The sequence below is a fragment of the Balaenoptera physalus genome (genome assembly GCF_965194825.1).
Source record: "Balaenoptera physalus genome assembly, chromosome: 9".
In the NCBI taxonomy this organism is placed as follows: domain Eukaryota; kingdom Metazoa; phylum Chordata; class Mammalia; order Artiodactyla; family Balaenopteridae; genus Balaenoptera; species Balaenoptera physalus.
The window spans coordinates 71,557,865-71,580,129 of NC_138888.1; the positions used below are offsets into that span (position 1 = coordinate 71,557,865).

Consider the following 22,265-nt stretch of genomic DNA (forward strand, 5'->3'; position numbering starts at 1 on the left):
GAGACTGCTGGGAGAGATTTCCCTTTCTCTTCTTTGTTCGCACAGCTCCCAGGGTTCAGCTTTGGATTTGGCCCCGCCTCTGCATGTAGGTCGCCTGAGGCATCTGTTCCTGCTCAGACAGGAGGGGGGTTAAAGCAGTGGCTGCTTAGGGCACTCTTGGCTGGTGTGATGTTACAACAGCCTGAGGTGTGCCATGTGTTCTCCCGGAGAAGTTGTCCCTGGATCACCGGACCCTGGCAGTGGCGGGCTGCATAGGCTCCTGGAGGGGAGGGTGTGGATAGTGACCTGTGCTTGCTCATAGGATTCTTGGTCCAGCAGCGTTAGTGTTTCATGCCTGTCTCTGGGGTCCACGCTGTTAGCTGTGGCTCATGCCCGTCTCTGGAGCTTGCTTAGGCAGTGCTCTGCCTTCTGTGGGCACACAGGGAAGGAATCTCCTCTCCTTGCACACCCTGAAACAATGGTCTCTTGCCTCTTAGGCAGGTCCAGACTTTTTCCTGGACTTCCTCCTGGCTAGCCGTGGCACACTAGCCCCCTTCAGGCTGTGTTCACGCAGCCAACCCCAATCCTCTCCCTGGGATCCGACTTCCGAAGCCCAAGCCTCAGCTCCCAGCCCCCACCCGCCCCGACCGGTGAGCAGACAAGCCTCTCAGGCTGGTGAGTGCTGGTTGGCACCGATCCTCTGTGTGGGAATCTCTCTGCTTTGCCCTCTGCACCCCTGTTGCTGCACTCTCCTCTGTGGCTCCGAAGCTTCCCCCCTGCCCACCCCCTGTCTCTGCCAGTGAAGGGTCTTCCTAGTATGTGGAAACTTTTCCTCCTTCACAGCTCCCTCCCAGAGGTGCAGATCCCATCCCTATTCTTTTGTCTCTGTTTTTTCTTTTTTCTTTTGCCCTACCCAGGTACATGGTGATTTTCTTGCCTTTTGGGAAGTCTGAGGTCTTCTGCCAGTGTTCAGTAGGTGTTCTGAAGGAGTTGCTCCACATGTAGATGCATTTTTGATGTATTTGTGGGGAGGAAGGTGATCTCCACGTCTTACTCCTCCACCATCTTGAAGGTCCCACTACACTAATTCATTTTCTAACGTTGAAACAGCCTTGCTTTCCTGGGAGAAATCCCATTTGGTAGTGGTGTACAATTCTTTTTATACATTGTTGGATTTGATTGGCTGATATTTTGTTGAGGATTTTTGCATTTATCTTCATGAGTGATGTTGGTCTATAGTTTTCTTTTCTTATAATGTCTTTGGTTTTGGTATTAGCATTATGCTGGTCTCATAGAATTAGTTAAGAAGTATTCTCTCTGATTCTAAAGAAAGATTGTAGAGAATGGGTATAATTTCTTCTTTAAATGTTTGGTAGAATTCACCAGTGAACCCATTTGGACCCAGTGTTTTCTCTTTTGGAAGATTATTAATTACTAATTTAATTTATCTAATAGATGTAAGCCTATTCATATTATCTATTTCTTGTTGTGTGAGTTTTAGCAGATTGTGTCTTTCAAAGAATTGTTCTTTTTCATCTAGGTTATCAAATTTGTTGGCATAGAGTTGTTCATGGTATTCTTTATTGTCCTTGCTCATGAGCTCTGTAGTGATGTCCCCTCTTTCATTTCTGATATTAGTAATTTGTGACCTCTCTATCTTTTTTTTTCTCAGTTAGCCTGGCTAGAGCCTTATTTTGTTGATCTTCTAGAGAATCAACTTTTGGTGTATTGATTTTTCTCTGTTGATTTCCTATTGTCAGTTTGATTGATTTCTGCTAAAATTTTTATTATTTATTCCTTTATGTTTACTTTGGATTTAATTTGCTCTTCTTTTTCTGGTTTCTTACGGTGGAAGCTTAGATAATTTATTTTGACTCTTTCTTCTTTTCTAATATATACATTCAATGCTATAAATTTCCCTCTAAGCACCGCTTTCACAGCATCCCATAAATTTTGGTAAGTTGTGCTTTCATTTTCATTTAGTTCAAAATATTTTAAATTTCTCTTGAGATTTCTTTTTTGGCCTATGTATTATTTAGAAGTATATCATTTAGTCATCAAGTATTTGGTGATTTTCCAGCTACCTTTCTGTTATTAATTTCTAGTTTAATTCCTTTGTGGTTTGAGAGCAGTCATTATATAATTTCTATTCTTTTATATTATTAAGGTGTGTTTTATGATCCAGAATATGGTCTATCTGGGTGAATTTATTATACTCAGAGTTGATCTTAAGCTGAGTTAGGTACAAGAGAGACTGTCTGTAAATCAGAAAGTCACTTTATCTATTTACAATAGATAAAGCATATAATTCTTTTACATGAATATTTATATCTGTGATCCAGGCCTCCCCCTAGTCCTGGTGCCTTTTGGTATTAACATTAATTTAAAAGTTGTTTGATGAGTTTGGATCTCAGGGCAAAGAAATTTTCATAGTCTTATGGAATAAAGTCCATCTCTTGGCTGACCTGAGGAGTCTAGGTGCTGTCATGTCCAAACTTCGACCAGCTTCATGACTGTAAATCATTGTGCAGGAAGCTATGCAGGCTTGGCTAAGTGCTTGACTTCGGAGCCAGGCAGCAGTTTCACCACCTACTTGTTGAGAGACCTAGGAGAGGTTATGAAACCAGATATTGAAAAACTTCTCTACGGCTCAGCTTTCTCATCTATAAAATAAGAACAATAGTAGTCCCCATCTTATAGCATCATTGTGAAGATTAAGTTAATTTAAATTTGTAAAGCATTTTGCAAAGAGTATGTCATGTAAATGCTCAGTAAATATTCACCATAAAGATGAAACTAGCCCTGTGGCTGGGATCTCTTTGACCTGGGACTCCACTTCTTCTCAGTGAGCCTTCTCAGTGAAGGCTTCTAAGCCTTCTACCTTATTTCTCATACCTGAATATCTGCCCTTACAACCTGCCCAGTTATTCAAGTTCCCCTAGACCTTGTTCCAAGACCTGGAGCACGTTCCCAAACCTGATGGGGCCTGGGGTGAGAGGGAGAATTGATAGAAGACATAAGAGCTGAGTAAATTCTCAAAGGATAAGTAGATCTGAGAGAGATGAGAAGAATGGGGACCGGTATGGAGGGGACTGTGTGAGCAGAGGCATGGAGGGAAGCACATCATAATGTGTGGGGGAAGCAGCAAACTCCTAAGTGGCTCTGGAGGGTAAAATATGGCACCAACCAGGAATGGTGAAAGATGAGATCAGCATGCAAGCAGGGGCCAGATCAGGGATATTTCCTCCTACCATGTTAGGAAGTTGAATTTTATAGCATTTATACCACAGCCGGTTAGAAGCACAGAAGCATTTGTAACTTCTGAGAAGCAAAGTGACATGGATAAATTTGAGTTTTAGCTGTAATCCAAAAGCCTCTGGCCTCTCCAACCTGGAGGCACACATGACTTAGCAATTATAAGAATTGTTAGGAGGATTTCTTCCTGCCTTCATTCGGATAATATTTATTGAACTACTAGATTCCTGGAATGTTGTAGGTGTTGTAAATAAATAAATGGTAGATAAAATCTCTGCTCTAGTGGGCAAAGCTGACAGTTAACAAGCAATGAAATACATGAAGCATTTTCAGGTAGAGGGGCTGCCCTAGTATGTGGAAGCAATGGTGGGCTTATGAACCAGGGCAGTGGGATCACGGATGTAGCAGAGGCAACAGAGGTCACTTGTTTTTGTCCCTGGAACATGCCATGTCAACCAGAGGTAGAATCCTACATCTATCATGATTATTCCTAGAAGACTCTATGCCCACAAAAGCAATATAACACAATGCAGTGAGCTGTGAGAAAGGGTTTCACTGATCACCCTATTGCAGAACCATGAAATTTCTACTGAATATTTTGTTTCTTCTAAGTTCTTTCTCAACTTCATCTACCAGGGTGAGGAGATGATGACAGACTGGAATTCTGTGGTTACATAAGGGCTCACTGAGGCAGGAAGAGGAAAGAACATTCTGGGTAGAACACAATACAAGCCAAATTTTCCAAACCTTGAGAGATCATGTCAAGTTTGAAGAAGAGTGAGTAGTTCAGGATTGTTATGCCCTGCGAAGATTTTGGGGGGTGGCATGAGTAGAAGTAATTTTAGAAATATCTCCCTGATGTCAGGGTGGAAAATGATTTGAGTGGTGGAGACACTAAACGTAGGGAGACCTGTTAGAATCTTGGGGTAATAGTAAGGAAGGAAGGGGATCCAAGAGGGAAAAGATGAATGGAAATAAATGGAAGGTTAAAGTCCTAGATATCTATATGAGGTGGAAGGGAAGGTTCTGTGGCAATGAGAACATGAGACAGCTAAGGGTTTGCTAGAGTAGGATATTAGCATATCTTATGTAAAACTTAAGAGGAGGAAGAGCTCTGGGTGATGGAAAATTGAAGATGTGGTTCTAAAGGTGAGAAACCAAAGTCTAATGGCAGATAAGAGATGACGATGATGATGACGATGACGATGATGATGACGACGATGATGATGATGATGGTGTGTGACTTGCCTTTAGTTTCATGATGGGAGAATATAGAGATAAAAGGCATGCTTGGAAGTGAGGTCATTACTTAGAACACAGCCTGGCATATTGAGGCATTCAATAAATAAATGAATGATATGCTGGGTGTCATATAACTCTCTTTGACATGAGTTTTTTGGTGCCAGAACAAGCTTCAAGTTGCAGGCAGTGTCTGGCATAGTTTAACATAGGCAGGGAGGCTCTCTGAACCAGGTGAGGGCTTCCCTGCCCCATTAAATTCTTCCTCACCCTCAGGGATCTAGCTTGAGTGGGTCCGTCTCATGTGTGCTTGTACAGCACATTATTTGCCCCATCTTCACAGCACGTATCATGGGCTGAAACATTTTATGACTTGTTTTGCCAGTTTGTTCCTTATTCTTTCATGGTAGGGACTCAAAGGACCTGAAAAAGCAAAATCGTTTGTGAAACCTGGAGCTGGCCTTACTTGTAGGTGTATTACACAGTCCTGCATTAATTAAAGGAGCACTTGTGCATCCCTGCTATATCAGTCTGGGCCCCAGAAGGAAACAAAATAGGATAACTTAAGAAGGTTTTAGTTAAGGGACTATTTACAAAGGTGTGAGCAGGGTTTGGGGGAACTACTGGGAAATTCAGTGTGGGTCTAGAAATAGCCTAGGCTTGAAGGGGCCAGGGAGGGAGTACAGCTACCAGGGCAGAGAGTCATATGGAAAGGCTGCCTTGAGAGAAGCTGGGACCTCTCTTTGGTGGAGGCCATCCTGCAGGAAGGAAGCCAGGGTAGTAAATACTTCTCCCTCCCTGTTCCCATCTCTCTGCTCTCTTGTCATCCCCCTTCCACCAAACCCACTAGAAGCTGGAGGGCTGGAGGGGCTCTTTGATGTGGCCTATCACCTAGTCTCCTGAGCAGAGAAGGAGAGGAAAAGGGGAGAGGGATATGGAGGTGCTAATAGGTGCTCTTAGCACACTGCCTTCCCCATTGGCCTGCCAGAGCAAGTGACATTCTCCCAACTTGCCTGGAAGATTTAGTCATCTCCAAAAGAGCAAGTTAAACTGTGACGAGGGGTAGAAGAGATGGGCCCAGTCTGTTTGTTTATACACACCTTGCCTTCCCTACAATGGTTAGAAACCCAAACCACAGGCAATAATGGGTAATGCATAAATGGACATATCACAGTCAGGCCCAATGGAACAATTCCCATACTTCCAGAGGGGTTCACCAAGATGGCAATATAGGAGGCTCCAAACTCCCCTCCTCCCATGGACACAGTAAGTACACAGGTACACAGGGAGCAATTACTTCTGAGAAAAAACTAGAAACTAGCAAAAAGGGAGCAAGCAAAAACCACCCATTTCTCAGTCTTAACCTGAAAGGGGTCCATCTTCATACTTTGGAAACTGCTCCTGAGGGTTAGGCATCTAATCTGTACACATCTAGGTGCTGCCTGAAGTCCTCTCTAGAGTCTGGGGAAACTGGCAAACACCTCCTTTGCCTTATCCCTCTAACTGGCTCCAAGTTGCCAGTATCTCTTTGGAAGGAGTTTTACAAACATCTGGCACCCCGCTTTTTGTAGCTGCTATCTGAGAGATGGGCCCCCAGATCACCTGGCTCTCATAGTCAGTGGGGCTTGCATTCACAAGTCCTACAAGGTTGTAGCAAACAAATAAGCAGTTCTTAATGGGCACAAGAACAATCTCCTGTGGGCCCAGCACAGAAAGAGCAGGTTAAAACACCCATCTCCCAGTTTCTCCCTGGAAGGACCTTAACCACATACTTTCCCAGTTGCTGCCTGAGGGTCCAGCTTCCAGTCAGCCTGCATCTAGGTATTGAATGTAATCTTCTCCTTTGGGACACTGATGGGTCTTGGCATATTCAACTACTGGAAGCCACTAAGAACAAAGAAGGTGGCTTGGACAAGCAAAAGGTCTGAAAGACAAACAGGAGCTCAGGCAGGAGTGATTCATGAGGTTTATCTCCTACACAAGACCAGGCTGTCAAGACTTGTGTAGAAATCAACACTGAAAGTCAAGGAAAATGAAGAAAGCAAGGAATATGTCCCAAACAAAAGAACAAAATAAATCTCCAGAAACATTTGTTTTGTTTTGTTTTTGTTTTAGTTTTTAATTTTTAAACGACTTTATTTTTAGAGCAGTTTTAGATTTGTAACAAAATTGAGAGTAAAGTACAGAATTTCTACATACCCTCTTCCCTCCCCCCCCCCCCCCCCCCCGCCACAGCCTCCCCATTATCAACATTCCCCACCAATGTGGTATATTTGTTACAATTGATGAATCCACATTGACACATCATAAGCACCGTGAAACAGAGATAAGTGATTTACTTGATAGAGAGTTCAAAATGACAAGTTATAAAGATGCTCCCTGAGGTCAGGAGAGCAGTGCCTGAACAAAGTGAGTATTTCAACAAGAATATAGAAAATATTTTTAAAAGTACCCAATAGAAATCACAAAGCTGAGGAATACAATAACTGAAATGAAAAATTCAATAGAGGGGGGGTTCAACGTCAGACTAGATCAAGCAGGAGAAAGGATCAACAAACTTGAAGACAGGGCAGTGAAATCCATGCAATCAGAGAAACAAAAAGAAAAAAAGAATGAAAAAGAGTGACGATCGTTTAAGGGACTTATGGGACATCAGCAAGCAGACAAATATATGCATTATAGGGATCCCAGAAGGAGAAGAAAGAGAGAAAGAGGCAGAAAGTTTATTCAAAGAAATAATGGCTGAAAACTTCTCTAACCTGGGGGAGGAAAGAGACATCTAGATCCAAGAAGATCAGAGAGTTCCAAATAAGATGAACCAAAGAGACTCACATGGAGACACGTTATGATTAAATTGTCAAAAGTTAAAGACAAGGAGAGAATCTTAAAAGCAGCAAGAAAAAAGTAACCTGTTATGTACAAGGGAACCCCCATAAGACTATCATCAGAATTTTCTGCAGAAATTTTGCAGGCCAGAAGGGAGTGGGATGATATATTCAAAGTGCTGAAAGAAAAGGAAAACTCCTAATCAAAAATACTCTACCTGGCCAAGTTTTCCTTCAGAATTGAAGGAAAGATAAGGAGTTTTCCAGGCAAACAAAAGCTGAAGGACTTCATCACCACCAGACAGGACTTACAAGAAACGTTAAAGGGAGTTCTTCAAACTGAAATGAAAGGAAACTGATTAGTAACAGGAAAATATGAAAATATAAAACTCACTGGTAAAAGTAAATATATAGTTAAATTCAGAATACTCTAATGTTGTCATGGTGATGGGTAAATCACTTATAACTCTAGTATGAAGATTAAAAGACAAAAAGTATTAAAAGTAGCTACAGTAATTTGTTAATGGATACACAATATGAAAAGGTGTAAATTGTGACATCAAAAACAAAATGTGGGGAGGGGTGTAAAAATGCAGAGTTTACACTTTTATTTGTCAATTACACCCCAATAAAGCTGAAGGTAAAAAATAGGTACTTTCATGCAAGGGAATATTATGCAGCCATTACAATGTTTCAAAAAAATTTTGATGGCATAGGAGAATAAGTATGATACCTTATGCAAAAAATTCCTATTCAATAATTTGCAAAAAAAAAAAAGAAAGAAAAGAATTAGAATAGGCTCTTATACTTTCTACAATAAACAAGTATCACTTTAAATTATAAACAAACATCAAAAACAGTGTCTGAGAAAGAAGGGCCCTGGTTAAGGCTTTCTTCTTAACCACTTTTAATTAGCATTCCAGCAAGGATGAGGTTAGGAAATTGTCACCTGAGGCTCTTTGGAAGTGACAAAGTGCCAGATGATCTGGGACCTGGCTTGAGGTGGTTCCCATGTTGGGTTGTGAGTTAGAGTTGGGGAGGAGAATGAAGACAGTCATGGGGTGTATCTCTGTGTGAACCTGTGCCCTCTGAGGGTGAGGGGAATATTGGACAGCTTTATAAGGGCTGCTCCCTGCCCCTTAGAGGTGCCATCCGTCAGTCAGGCTGGGATGTATGCTTCCATATCTCACACAAAGGGACTGAATAGGCTGGTAGTTCCCCTGTAAGGGAGCATCTTGCTGAAGAGAGAGCAGGTAGATAAAGGAGCATTAGAGTGGGTGGAGAAAGGCCAGAAAACAGGAGGGATGTTGGGAATTATCTCTAAAGGGCAAGGTCCACCCAGGTCAAGGATTTCTCCAAGTCAGAGTTAAGGATGACTTGACCTGGTTAGAACTGGGGCAGCCCTCCACCCTGGATTTTGCACTGGCTTATCAGGCATTAACTTATGAAGACGAACCCACCCATCCATGGAAAGAGGAAGTTTCTGCATTTTATACCACTTGGCTTTTAACCCCACCTTTCCTCTGGTTTGAGCCAAATATGTGTGTAGTTTTTCCCTTAACAATAACAACTGGCTTTCTTGTTTTTCTGTGCAAAGCTCTGTGGCTCTCAAGATCAGCACAGTTTATTTTGAATTCCTAGCCACAGCTTGAACTGGACTGCAAGGACATGGACTGGAATGAAATTTGAGGGATTGTGGTCTGGAAGTATGTATTATTTTAGCTTAGAAGAGAAATACAATTTTCTCTTGTGACTTGGTGTGCTGTGCCCAGTTGAGTACTGACACCTGTGATTCCCTTCCATCAACTAGGGGGTGCCAAGGATCTCTCACCTGTGTTCTGGTACCTATGACCCCCTTCAGCCAGGTTTGCAGTCAGGTCTCTTTTGGCTGTGATGAACAAAAGACAGGGGGAAGTAACTTCGTTTAAGTGGTTTAAGTCATCTGCCTCAGATGGCATTGTGAGTGCACTTCACTGCCCTTCATTGTTAGGCCTAAGAATTCACTCTAATTTTGGAAGGTAGATGAAAATCTTGCCTGTGTCTGGGAGTATTATTTATTTGCGTAGGACAGATGGGCCTCACCCGATTTCCTGAACTGCCTCCAGCTTGACTCACATTCCCCAGTAATGCTAAATTATTCCATCAAGTCTGAAACCCAGGGACAAATTGTGTGACCATAAACTAATAATATTGTTCTTTTTTTCAGAGTTTATCTTTGGACACAAAGTTCTAAATCTCTTTAATTTTTCCAGCACATTGATAAAAGATGCTCTAAATACATACAGCCTCTCCTTGGTAGCTCCCTAATATTGTTCCTTTAAAAGGAACTTTAGCCATGCTACTCCTAAAGCTAGATTCCCAGGCTGTTTTGATTCTCCTCATTTTTTCAGGTAAATGAGTAACCCCACTGAGTAAGGGCTCTACATTAAGCCAACTTGCCCTTTTAGTTCGACAAATACCTGGGCACCAGTGTAACCCACCTTGAATCAGTACCAGAGGATACCTGTTTCAGGGCTTCAAGTGTCTGGTTACAGCTACATTTGTCCAATGAGTCAACCAGACTAGCTTTATTTCTAAAGGCATTCCAGAGTGCTGATTTACTCGACTTGTTGTATTTCCTGAGGATGTGATTCATTCATACCCAGCAGAGAAGGAAAGAACAACACTTGAAAGCCCACTTAAGGAGGGGTGGATAAAACTCTGTTCTCTCTGGAAAACTGTCTTTTACAGTATGATGTGGTTGTTTCTGGCATTTCTCTCTGGGGCAAGAGTTGGAGATGAGGTTTCTGAGGCTGCAAATGGGGATGTGAGGACAGCTTGCAGGTCCACCCCAAGGCTCTGAGAAAGGAGGGATTTTCTGTTCAGTGAAGACCGGCAATCAGGCCCTTTTTGGAGCTGGGGACAGATGTTCCCTGACCATGAGGATTCACAGCTAAAGCCACATTTCTGTGCCTTGCTCCAGTACTGGCCATGGGGCTTTGGTAAATCAGGGAAGGGGGCCTGCTCTGGTGATGCAACCAAGCAGGGCCCTACAGGGCCCTTCCAGGTACAAAAGCATCTCTGTGTCCTTTTTCAGAACAATCTGATACATATCTCTGGGTTCTTCTTCAGGAACTAAGTCCCCACCTGGGTGGAGGATGGTAACTTCAGGCTGAGCCCAAGCACACAGACCCCAGAGTGGTCAGAATCAGAAGGCTGATGACTGAGATTCCTGATACACCACCTTGTTACCTCCAACCAACCAATCAGAGGAGGGTTACACACCCTACAGCCCTCACCCCAAATTTTGCCTTTAAAAACTCTTCCCTGAAAACCATCGGGGAGTTGGGGGGGGGTCTTTTGAACATGAGCCACCCATTCTCCTTGCTTGGCCCTGCAATAAACCTTTCTCTGCTCCAAACTCTGAGGTTTTGGTTTGTTTGACCTCACTGTGCGTTGGGCACGTGAACTTGGGTTCATCAACAGCGACAGGAATCCAGTCTTCTCACTGTCTGCCTTCTTGTCACAGGCAAGTGCTCTGGGTTTCTTTACTAAGGAATCTTCCCTTGCTCCAGCTTTGCTTTTCCTTCTCAGGCATAATATCTTTATTCTTTTTTTTAGAAAACATTCCAGGGACTTCCCTGGCGGTCCAGTGGTAAAGAATCTGCCTTCCAGTGCAGGGGATGTGGGTTCAATCCCTGGTTGGGGAACTAAGATCTCACATGCTGCAGGGCAACTAAGCCTGTGTGCCTCTACTAGAGAGAGAAAACCCACATGCCAGAACTAGAGAGAGCCCACGTGCCACAACTAGAGAGAAGCCCGCGCATTGCAACTAGAGAGAAGCCCATGCACTGCAACGAAGAGCCCGCATACCGCAACAACAAAAAAAGAGCCTGCATGCTGCAAGGAAGATCCCGCATGCCACAACGAAGACCCGACGCAGCCAAAAAATAAAAATAAATATAAATATAAAGAAATAAGTAAATAGAAAACATTCCAGCCTGTAGGTAACCTCTATGCCATATAGGCTTTTATTCCGTCTGATCAGGAAATTCAATGACAGCCAGATGCCTTGTGCTGACTTGTCCATTTTCATGTATTCTGCACCTCAACCTGGAATCCAGCTTGATTTAGAGGTACACATGACTAGCTTCCGTTCATTCATTTGTTCATTCACTCCTTTACATATATTCCACCACTATTTATTAAGTGTCAGCTATGGGCCAAATGCTCACTCAGTTATTCATTTATGTGAATACATTTTATTCACTGGAATTTTGGGAGAAACTGGGAATGACAGGGGCTGGCTCCCAGGAGAGAAGCAGGCAGGAGGGCATGGCTGACCTGGATTTCTCCAAATCTCTGTGTGTAGGATGCAGGTGGGTGGCTGGAGCTGGGGCTTCTGGAGACCAGGGCATGGGCGTGGGCTGGTTCTCTGAAAAAGACAAGAGGTGAGGGTGGGAGCCCTGTGATGTACTGTGACAAGGGCCCCCACCCCCAGGGACCCTCTGATCTTCAAGCCAACAACCATAATCATGATATGCTCAGTGTGTCTGAGTTCCTTTCTGGGAAAAATGATAGGTGTGGATTTTGCTTTTAGGGTGCCTCAGGGTAGAACTGCCTGTACAGAGGCAGGAGCAGAGACAAGAGTCTCTCAGAGGAATAGGGTTGGATGTCACAGCTCTCGTGGGGAGGACAAGAGACTCATCCAAGATGGTGTGATTGGGAGGCCCGAGCCAGGTTCATCTAATTTTTCTGAGGGCAAAGAAATCCTTAAGTGACACCTTCTGAGTTTCAGCAAGTTTTGATTCACTTATAGCCCTAGACCATGATGAACAGTCACACTAACTGGGCAGAAGGACACGTAAATAAACAAGCATAATATTATATACTATATAGTATGAAAATACTCTTAACTCCCAGGGAGAAGCAGCTAACTGTCTAGGGGTCTCTGAGAAGGGTTCATGGAGAAGGTGGCGTCTGAGTTGGTGGAAAAATTGCTAAGACACCTGACAAGCAGTTGCCATCACAGAGCCTCTGTAATCCAGCCCTTCCATCCTTGGGTGACTTTGACCTGAGCACATTGCTTATTTTATCAATCTGCTCCCCCCTATCACCCACTGGTGGACACTAGTTATCAATGGCATGGCTTCAAATGTCTGCTTGTTCATCTGCCAAACATGAGTGATGTTGACCTTGTTGGGAACTCGGTTTCAGTGTCTCAAGGAACATTATCTGTGGTGGATGTAGTCTGATAACAAATAATAAACATTCGTTTAATCCATGAAATAGTCAGTTTCCCTAAATACTATTGATAACAGTAGGCAAGTGCATTTCAGTTCCAGGGTGGGACTTGCGAGACATTGCCCTACCTTTAGGGAAGTTCTTCTTTTAGGAGATACTGCTAAATAATGATGCTGCTGATGATAATAATGATAGAAATAGCTGTTTATTTAGTACTTACACTGTGCTGTCAACTTTATAAAACTCTCACGACATCCTAGGTTCCTCATTGTACGGAAATGGAAGCTCAGAGAAGGTAAATGGTAAATAAGGGGCAGTCAGTCTTCCCTCAGACTCCTCCCCTCCACTCCAGGCCAGGTTAAGTCTGGAATCCAGCAGCGTGGATTTGCTTGGAGGTGCTCATTTTTTCTTCCTGAATGTTATCAACCCAGTCCCCGGCTAGGCTGGAACCACTCTGAGAGCAAGGACAGAACCTTCTACTTCTTTGCCTCCCAAAATACCTAGCATGGTCTCTTGAAAAGAGTCAATACATACTTATGGGTGGTTGAAAGGATTGCTTTCTAAATGGGCAGTCCTGGGTTTGGTACAGTAGGGAGGAAACAGAGAAAGATCCCACAAGGTAGAAATCTGCCTGTTAAAGTGTCTGAGTCTATTCAGTGTAATGTTTGCTGTTTTCTCCTCCACAGCAGCTGTGAACACATTTCTTGTTTGTGGCCACCACTTGTATTTTTAAGCACTTCTCAACATCCTCGTGGTCGCTGGGGATCATTCCACACTTCTGCTTTTTAAAATTTTTAAATTTTATTTTTATTGAAGTATAGTTGATTTACAGTGTTGTGTTAGTTTCACAACACAGTGTACAGCACAGTAATTCATATATATATATATATATATTCTTTTTCAGATTCTTTTCCCTTATAGGTTTTAATTTTTTTAAGGTTTTTTTTTGGGCTACATTGGGTCTTCGTTGCTGCGCGCGGGCTTTCTCTAGTTGTGGCGAACAGGGGCTACTCTTCGTTGCGGTGCGCGGGCTTCTCATTGCGGTGGCTTCTCTTGTTGTGGAGCACGGGCTCTAGGCTCATGGGCTTCAGTAGTTGCAGCACGTGGGCTCAGTAGTTGTGGCATGCGGGCTCTAGAGCGCAGGCTCAGTAGTTGTGGTGCACGGGCTTAGTTGCTCTGCGGCATGTGGGATCTTCCTGGACCAGGGATTGAACCTTTGTCCCCTGCATTGGCAGGCGATTCTTAACCACTGCCCCACCAGGGAAGTCCCAAGATTTTTTTTTTTTTTTTTTGATGTGGACCATTTTTAAAGTCTTTTAAAAATTTGTTACAATACTGCTTCTGTTTTATGTTTTGGTTTTTTGGCTGTGAGGCGTGTGGGATCTTAACTCCCTGACCAGGGATCGAACCTGTACCCCCTGTATTGGAAGGTGAAGTCTTAACCACTGGAAGCCAGGGAAGTCCCTCCGTTATAAGTTATTACAAAATATTGAGTATAGTTCCCTGCAGGTCCTTGTTGGTTATCTACTTTATATATAGTAGTGTGTATATGTTAATCTCAATGTCCTAATTTATCCCTCCTCCGTCTCCACTTTCCCCTTTGGCAGCCATAAGTTTGTTTTAAAGATGTGGAATGCTTCAGGAACTTGCGTGCCATCCTTGGGCAGGGGCCATGCTAATCTTCTCTGTATTGTTCCAATTTTAGTATATGTGCTGCCCAAGCCAGCACCACGCTTCTGCTTTCATTGTGCCCAGACCTTCCTGAGTCTGCACCTGGCATGTACACAGGTCTTTTGTTTTTGTTCTTCCCTTTCGTGTTCTCGGGTCCTCCTCCCTCTTCTGTTTCTTAAAAATGTAGCTAAGGAAGAGGTGCAGTTAGTAAGCTCTTTGCTTGAGGCTTCCTGGTTTTCATGTGATTTTGAAAATTCTGTTCTTTGAAGGCAGTCCTAAAACATGGGTAATGAGAATGTTTGGCATTCATTAGGCAGTTTTATATTTGTGAATAAAACTGGTAGGAGATCCCAGCTTACCCAAATAAAATAATCTCCTCTTAGCTTAGCACCATAATAAAGTTAAAAAACAATAAAAAAGAAACAGTTTGAACAGGAATAATTTAAAAGTTTAATCCTGAGGACACTTTTCACATTTTTGTTTTGCCCCAGAATAGTAGCTCTTAAAGATGGTCATCTTTAGTTTGGTTTAGAGATCAGTTTTGAGAGTGTACACAATTTCCCAGAGTTGCTTATGTTTATTTAAGCCCTCATTCTGAGCTGTGGTTTGTGCTAAACTCTGGTCAAATGTTCCTGCATCTCTGAAGACTCTGAGCTTGATCTGAGAATCTTTGCTTTAGTTTAAGGTGTTAAATTAGAGCTATTACAAAACAAGAGGACTGGAGTTGATAAAAATTGATAAGCAACCCTGAGTTTTATTACTGCTCTTACATTTATTTATTAGTTGATTTTAGGCTAATCTTATCATTATTAATGTGGAAAAATGTAAGATGTAAAAGCTGACATTCCCCCAAGAAATTCCTGTGTGAATTGTATAGCCTGATTAAAAATATTACATGTTGGCACCAAAATTATGGGCTTCTACTATTACCACCCACACTGTTTGGGGGAAACAGTGAGGGATAAAGAGAAGCTATGTAGAATCCCGGAGTTGTTTTGTATGATCCCGTGGTCCTCCTGGAACAGCAGCTCTGTGGAAACATAAAGTCACAGTATTTGTAGGAGGAAAAAAAATTTGATGGAAGCGTGAACGGAATGGCTAGTGAGGTGGAGAGTCAAGGATGTGGGTTGTGTGAGTGATTAATTACTTGTCTCACTTGATTGGGCTTTCGGAAAACTTGAGAAATGCCAAGTTGTTTTTCCAGTCTGAGAGCTGACTTGCTGTTTGGATCTGGACAAGTCACTGTACATTCATAAAGCATATTCAAAAGATGATTGAGAAAAGTTCTTGGTAGCCACCAGCTCCCACATTCCTCTTCATCTTTTACAAAACCCAGGGACTTTGACAATCTCCTAAACAGAATCGGAGGGTAAAATACCCATGATCTCTATTCTAGAACACTCCAGAATTGGGTCTTAGAACATTATATGTTAAATGGGTTAAATAGAATAGTGGATAAAAAAAATTCGGTGTAACTTTTCTAGATGGGTGACTTTACATTAAGATATAGGCAGTGTTTATGCAATATTTTTTTCCATTCATTCAATACCATCTAGATTTTTACTGAGCCCCATCCCCGAGTTCACCTGCAGCTGCAGCAGACAGCTCCTGTGCACACTGGCAGCCTCCCACCTTAAATGTTCATGTCTCTTTGCTTCAAGAGAAGCAAAGCAAGGAAGACCTGCAACCAAAAGGGTTTGTACAGTGCATGTACAAGGCTGCTGGAAGTGCTGGAAATGGATGCCCCAAGGTCAGCTCTTAACAGTGAGGGATGAGGGTCAGTGGATGAGTACTCCAGCTTTGCCAGTCCTTGGTGGGATACTTCTGAAGGCTCCTTTTCAGGGGGTCCTCAGCGGGACTGAGCTCTCGCTGCCCACAGTGGCCATCAGCTCATCAGAGCATGCTTTATTGGCATTCCTCCCACCCCTGCCTTGCTTCCCCCACTTGTGCTTCTTGGGATCCTTTTCCTAATAAACTGTCTAACCCAGCATTGCCTCAGGGTTTCTTGCAGAGGAACCCAGAAGCAGATAAGCATATACTGTGACTATGGCACCAGAGATACTCTCAAGGATCTAGTGATGGAGAAAGAGAAAGGGCTAAGCAAAATGTATCACCAGCTGAATGTGCCCGCGTACTGTGAATGGTAACAAAATAACAGCTATAGAGGGATTCAGAGAAAGGAGAGATGGTTTCAGCATAGGATGAACAGGACCATGGAGGGAGCAGGATAAGGTTAGGATTTGAAGAATGAGTCAGAATTAAGTTATTTTCCTACAGGGTTGGGTGGATGACATTGAATCTGTGGTCTGAGCCTGACAAATAGACCCTTTGACTGGAAGGGAAAGGAAAGGGGAGGGAACCAACATTTATTGAGTGTAGGCTATGGGCAACAGCCTTAAGGGGGTTTAGGAATTAGAATTAGTGATTAGGAATGTAGATTTTACCCACACTGTCACATTTACCCCTTGTATAACCATATGAGGCAAGGTATCTGTTGTAGTCAACTTAGGCTGCTATAACAAAGTACCGTAGAGTGGGTGGCTTATGAACAACAGACATTTATTTCTCACAGTTCTAGAGGCTGTAAGTCAGAGATCAGGGGGTCAGCAAGGTCGGGTTCTGGTGAGGTTCTCTTCTGGGTTGCAGGCTGCTGACTTCTTGTATCCAGTCATGGCAAAAAGAGAGCCAGCTCTCTGGCCTCTTCTTATAAGGGCACTAATCCCATTCATGAGGGATCTGCCTTCATGACCTAATTGTCTCCTAAAGGTCCCACCTCCAAATGCTATCAACATCAGGATTAGGGTTTCAACATATTTGTTTTGGGAGGACACAAACATTCAGTCCATTGCAGTATCATGATCTGTAGTTTATGGAACAGAAATTTGAGGTGCAGAGAGTTTCATTGGTTGGCTCAAGGTATTTACAGTTGGTAAATAGCAAATATAGGATCCAGATCTCTAGAGGCCAGTCTTGGAAAGTGGATGCAAACGCAGCTGGTTGAAAAGTGAAAGATTAAATTGTCCCATTGGACTACAGTACCCAAAATGATGTTCATTATTTACCCCCCACTCCCAAGTTCTGGCTTATTATATGGCCAAGTCAAACTTGGTAGACAATTTTAATCATGGCTACTCAACAGATGAAGGCCTAAGACCTGGGAGTTAATACTACCAGCTCCAAGACACTGCATTATTTTTTAGACGGAGAAACAGTTGATTCCCATCTCCATAGACACTACAAAACACATTAGGGCTTTGATTTATATTTAGTTTCAACTAGAATAAATGGCTTGCATCTGGTCAACTAATGCAGATGTTTAAAAATATTCTTTATCTAATACTCTAGTTTGTCAGTGGACTTGATTAGGGTTGTTTATTTAGCTGAGCATTGCCCCCAGATCTGGTCTCCACCTAGAATGATTACTGTTACATATTTGGAGGGCAATTAGTAGTCATTCTCTCTCTGGGGATGTAGTTGGCTTTGTTAAAAGTGATGTAAATTGTTAAATAGGTATGAAATGGCATGAAAGGCTAAGCTTTTCTCTTTTAATTCAGAAACTACCAAGAAAAGAAACAAGTGAAGAGGGAAGGCAATAAGTATTAAGAAAGGATGAAAGCCAGAAGCCTTCTCTCTACTGCAGTTTTGGAATTTTGTGCTTCTTTAGGTTTTTCAAATTATTTCCATTTGCTTTTAAATGGGTTTAATCTGGATAATATCGTGTCTAGAGATATTGTAATTCAAGGGGTTTCTACCTAATTAAAAATGAAAGAAACAACTTGAAAGCATGATGGAATATAATTCTAACACTCTTTCTCCATCCCCATGGGCAAAAGGGAGGTGAAGGTGAAGAGAGAAGTAGAAGAAAAAGAGAAAGGAGTGAGATGGAAGGTTTGCTTTAGCATCTTGGAAACACTAATGAGAATTAAAAGAATCATAGCTAACACTGATTACACACTTATATATGTATACACACTTATACTTCTCTAAATACTTTACTTATGAAGAAATTGGGGAACAAGATAAGTGATTTTCGCTAAAGTGGGTCTGGGATGAAAGCCAGGCAGGTTCAGAGTGTGTGCTCCAAACTTCTATATTCTTTTGCTTCAATGATAGTAACATGAGTGCTTAATAACTCTTCTTATGTGCTCTCTGTGGAAGGGATCATCTCCATTTTACAGACAAGGACATTGAGTTTTGGAAAAATTAACTCATCAATTAGCTCAAAATCAGACAACATAAATGATGGAGCATGGCTTTTAGTGCAAGTCTACTTTCAAAATTTGTGATTTATGGGCTATATTGCTTAAAGATCATGGTCAAACAGGTTATCAAGTAACTTTTCAGAGAGAGGTTTCACCTTTCTGTCCTCAGAGTTGGCCTTAGCGTCCTGTGCCATGGCCAGGAGACCTGGTTAACAGAACACCTGTGGTTCTGGGGCTGCTCCTGGGCACTTGTGTTTAGGTGGGCAGGACAGTCTTAAGGCTTCCAGGAGGGCTTCCAGGAGGGCTTCTCTTGCTACTGTAAGTTCAAATGCTAAGTTAATCTCTTGCCAGCTTACAGCTCAGGAATGTTCTCTCACAGACCTGAGATCACATCTCTTTGAAACGTGACCATCAAAGAAGGAAAGGCCCTATCTCCAGCTTCCTGGGAGAAGATGGGCCTAATTTCGACTGTCCCCCAGCTCCAAACAGCAATTCCTACCTCCAGTCATAAAGATATGATAGAATTAGCAATTTTATCTTGAACACATAAATGCAGTGAATTGTATCCACTTAGCTGTATAAAAGACTTTCCTCTGTCTTTGCAATCTCTTTAGCGAATTGCCTGTGATGAGTATCATATTCTGGTTTTATTCGATTATAAAATTGTTTTCTTTCTCTTTTACCTTGGTGGAGAGGTTTTCTAGGTTTGGAGGAGATTCTGATTTTTAACTAAATTTCGCAAATAATACCTTATGTGGCCTCTTCTGGGGGAGTCTGATAAGGCAAACTGCTTCTGAGAAGGATCTAGGGTGCAGGGGAGGGGGAAGGTATACCAGACTTGCTAGGAGCACTTCTAGTATTGATAGATTTGATTGTCTGAACCATTAATTAATTAATTCAATATTTATTGAGCACCTGCTTTGTGCCTGGCTCTGTGCTAGAGTCAGAATGTCAGAGAAGTACAGTTCCTGATCACAGCCCACTGGGGGCACATTTGAAAACATTGAAACATACATGCTCCTTGGGTTCCTAGGGGCAGGAATTACCTATGGGTTCCCAGCCTGGAAACCTGGGAGCTCTACAGAGAGATAAATAGCTGTAGAACCTAAGATCTCCTAAAGAAAGTATCAGCATGTCTTCTTGGGATTGGACCTTGAAGAAGGCCTAGAACTCTTTTTTTTCTAGACTGGCATTCTTAGATGGCACAGCTCCTGTGTTAATCGTCTTTGCCAGAGTGTGTCTGAGTGTCTAACAGGTAGTAGGCAGGGTATAAATGGTCGTTGACTTAATGAATGAAGAAATTAAACTTTTCCCTCTGGCCAGGAAAGACTCAGAGGCAAAATTCACTATGACCTTTTGTCAACTGAAAGAAAAGTGCACAACGTAAGAGTTGCGAGTTTAAGTTTATTCGAGGGCCTTACTGATGACTACATCCTGGGAGACAGCCACTCGGTAGCTCTGAGTAAACTCCAAAGAGGTAGGGGGAGAAGCCCAGTTTAATCATGATTGTTGGGTGGGGAATATGTGCAGTCAAGCTCACACTTCAGTAAAAAAAATCACTGCTAGTCACACAGAACAGGTATCTCAAGTTAATGATTTTAGTGCTTTTCTATGTACGGGAAGATGGAAGAATCCATCATAGAATAATTAATTATAAAATAATTATTATTAGTTAAATAATAATTAATATAATTAAACATAATTAAAATTATCCCTGAGATAGTCATCTAACTAACCCTAGCCCTAACTACCTACGGAGGCTGAGTGTCCAAAGCACAAAGCATGCTGTTATCATCTTAATTTCCTCTCAGAGTTCCCTGTCGGTCAGTGACTACAGCAGCTGATGACTTAATCCTTGCAGAACTGAGTGGTGAGCAAAAGAAGCTCTTTGTTCTTCTTTATTTACACTGTCAAGGCGTTTGTGGGCATTCATTTTCATTGTTTCCCTCCTGGGGAGGCTCTTTCCTAATACTGTCATTGTATTAGAGCTCATGCCTTAGGGTTACAGTTTTCATATTCCGGAATGTCCCTCCTTTTTCCCATTTTAGCTGCTCTTCACTATTCCCTTTCTCTTTTGGACTCGTTTCTCTCCTCCTCTCCTCCCCTTCTCCCTCAGCAACTTCTCTCCCTACTGAAGTTGAAACAATACTGAAACTTAACAATTAAGTAGCTTCTGGAGCAGGACTATTGTTTCTTTTGAAATATAATATAATGCCTCTTTATTACACAAGACACCCTTTACAATGTCTTCTTGCCATTCAGATTTGTCAGTTGGCAAATTAGCAGAGGAAGGTACATGTATTAGTTGCCAGAGTTGCTTTAACAAAGTACCACAGGCTAGGTGGCTTAACCAACAGAAATTTATTTTCTCACAGTTCTGGAGGCTAGAAGTCCAAGGTCAAAATGCCAGCAAGGCTGATTTCTTCTGAGGTCTTTCTCCTTGGCTTAGAGATGGCTCTCTTCTGCCTGTGTCTTCACATGGTCTTCCCTCCATACCTGTCTGTGTCTTTATTTCCTCTTCTTACAAGGACACCAGTGATATTGTATTAGGACCTACCCTAATGACCTCATTTTAACTTAATTACTTCTTTAAAGACCCTGTTTCCAAACAGTCACATTGTGAAGTACTGGGGTTAGGACTTCAACATATGAATTTGGGAGAACATAATTGAGCCCATAACAGTACACCTTCAAGTTTGTCTTTTTTTTAAAAAAAAATATCGCTGGTCTAAAGCAATGTTGCTGAGAGTGGCTGATCGTAAGAATTACCTGGGGAGATTGAAAAATTCAGACTACTGGGTACTCCTCAAGTGATTCTCATTCAGTGGGTCTGAAATAGGATTGGGAATGTGAACATTTAAAAAACACCCCAGGTAATTCAGATAATTAGCTAGGTTTGAGAACCACCGTTCTAACTAATTCCTGGCATGTTTATTACCATTCTAGAAAGACCAAGTCAAACAAAAGAAGCGTAGTTACTCAGGAGAACCATAGGAGGATTACCCCTGGTGAGGACTCCAATGAAACTTTGTTGTTTTCTTTCATTTGGTTTCATTTTTTTTTTTCCTGTCTTCACTGCTTTTCAGTTTTGCATGAATTCATTGATACAAGCTTTTAAGGCACCCAACAAATTCTGGTCCAAGTTTTATGATTTAATTAGCTGCAACTACTGGACTTAGGTTCCAAATAACTTCTTTTTTTTTTTTTTTTAATGAAGTGGAACTCCACAATTTTTGCATGAGTCTGTTTACTGCCATTACATTCTTTTATTTATTTATTTATTTAATTTTTGGCTGCATTGGGTCTTTGTTGCTGCACATGGGCTTTCTCTGGTTGCGGAGAGCAAGGGCTACTCTTCATTTTGGTGTGCGGGCTTCTCATTGTGGTGGCTTCTCTTGTTGCGGAGCATGGGCTCTAGGTGCGTGGGCTTCAGTAGTTGTGGCACGCGGGCTCAGTAGTTGTGGCTCATGGGCTCTAGAGTGCAGGCTCAGTAGCTGTGGCGCATGGGCTTAGTTGCTCCGCAGCATGTGGGATCTTTCCGGAGCAGGGATCAAACCCATGTCCCCTGCACTAGCAGGTGGATTCTTAACCACTGTGCCACCAGGGAAGTCCTCCAAGTAAGTTCTGACTCATATACTGCTATCTCAACTACAAGTATTAATTAGGTGTCTAATTTATGCTGTGTCTGCCAGTCGTGGTGGATAATGATGACATAAAGAAGGATGTAGTAAGGTTTGCCCTTAAGAAATTTAGGGCCTTTCTTTGTTAGATTAGCAAAGACATTATCTCCTAATGCTTCCATATTATTAAACAAAATCATATCATTGGAGACTTACTGTGTTTTTGGTTGTTTTGACTGGGTGCTTTTATT

General features: G+C 42.3%; 1 long non-coding RNA gene across 1 annotated transcript; it reads left to right on the top strand.

Annotated features, from left to right (window-relative positions):
* Nucleotides 1–616: 616 nt before the first annotated feature.
* On the top strand, nucleotides 617–16,298 carry LOC309666545. The gene is made up of 2 exons (XR_014267162.1): nucleotides 617–654; nucleotides 10,899–16,298. It is a non-coding gene; the product is annotated as an uncharacterized lncRNA (long non-coding RNA).
* The last annotated feature ends 5,967 nt before the right edge of the window (nucleotides 16,299–22,265 follow it).